This window comes from Schistocerca serialis, chromosome 9 (genome assembly GCF_023864345.2).
Source record: "Schistocerca serialis cubense isolate TAMUIC-IGC-003099 chromosome 9, iqSchSeri2.2, whole genome shotgun sequence".
Lineage (NCBI taxonomy): Eukaryota > Metazoa > Arthropoda > Insecta > Orthoptera > Acrididae > Schistocerca > Schistocerca serialis.
In genome coordinates, this window is record NC_064646.1 from 479,806,630 (window position 1) to 479,808,489 (window position 1,860).

The window sequence follows — 1,860 nt, forward strand, 5'->3', positions numbered from 1 at the left end:
CTGTAGCTAGTAATTACGTAAAAATGGAAGACATTAGGGACATTTTACTCCAAGAACACGACGTAAAACATAACAACATTGCATATCCTGTGATTCACATTACAGTAAATGACGTAAAATTTACGGCAGTACTTGACTCTGGCAGTCCCATCTCAGTAATCAGTGAAACAGCCTTTAGCAAATGCAACAAATCGAACGATTGCCCCACACTTCCGTTACGTAAGATTAAATTACAAGGTGCAATCTTTGGAAAAAGTGTAGATGTACGCCAACAAACCAATTTAGAATTCTTTTGTCAAAGCCACAGCTTCACTATGAACTTTCTCATTGTTCCATTATTGTCGACGGAAATTATATTGGGAGTAGACTTTTTGAATGAATACAAAGCAATCTTAAACTTTCACGATGCTGAAATAAGTTTAGAGAAAGAAGGTAAGTCAATAGCTTTGAAATTTGAAGATTGGCTCTCAAACCATGACGAGGAAATTAATCGGCTTTACCTTCTGTTAGACAACAGTTCGGACTTTTCTACGGAACTAGACACTAACAATCACTCTGCAAGTACTGACAGGGATGATATCGACGGCGCATTTGACACTAATAAGTTAATTCAGAATAAAATTCAAACAATTGAGAATTGTAATGACACTGATAGGCAGGACCTTTTTGAGATTTTACAAGCACATTCCACAGTTTTTACTCATAAAACAGGAACAATCAAGGGATTTCAATACCAATTTCGTGTTCGTGAGCATACTAAATTTTGTGTTAGACCATATGTAATTCCAGCACATTATAGGGACCGTGTTAGAACAGAAATACAATCCATGCTTAATGAGGGCATTATTGAGCCTGCAGTAAGCTCATACAACAATCCATTACATGTTGTTGAGAAGAAAAATGGATCGATCAGGCTTGTCTTAGATTCGAGACAAATCAATACGATCATTATTCCTGAAACAGACAGGCCGCAAACGTTAGAAGAACTTCTTCAAAATTTTAATGGTGTAAAAGTGTTGTCTTCCATTGATCTCAGATCCAGCTTTTATCAGATCGAACTTCATCCAGAATGTAGAAAATACACAGCTTTCCTTTGTTTCGGCGTTTGTTATCAGTTTCGGAAACTTCCCTTTGGTTTGAACATTTCTTCGGCAGCATTCATTCGCGGGCTAAATTCCATATTACCTGAGTTCTTAAAACGTCACATCACCTTATATGTAGACGATATTCTGATAGCAGAAGCCTCATGGGAACAACACAATCGCATCCTCAACAGCGTGTTACATATTTTTGCAGAATCTGGAATTACAGTTAACTTGGAAAAGTCTGAATTCGGTAGGTCAAAGGTGAGGTTTTTGGGACATATTATTTCTTCTGAAGGCATTCAGCCGGATCCTGAAAAGTTAGAAGCAATCAGAGCCATTCCAGTTCCATCCACAAAAAGACAAGTCCGCAGTTTTCTAGGTCTCGTAAATTTTTACCGTCGTTTTCTGAATATGCAAATTCTAGTTACACCAAAACTTTGTTCTCTCACTGGAAAAAATACTATTTGGAACTGGGACGAACAAGCACAGTTGGAATTCAATTCTTTGAAAGAAGCGTTACTTCACGCACCAATCTTAGCTCATCCAGATCTGTCACAAGATTTCTGCCTTAGCACGGATTCTTCTAAAGTCGGTCTTGGTGCCCATTTATTTCAAGAAGCCATAGAAAATGACACTACCATTCAGAAAACCATTGCTTTTGCTAGCCGAGTGCTAACAAAATCTGAAAAAAATTACTCCGTTACTGAATTAGAAGCTTTAGCTATCGTTTGGGCATTTAACAAATTCCGTTTCTTTCTTTCTGGTAAGCACGTAA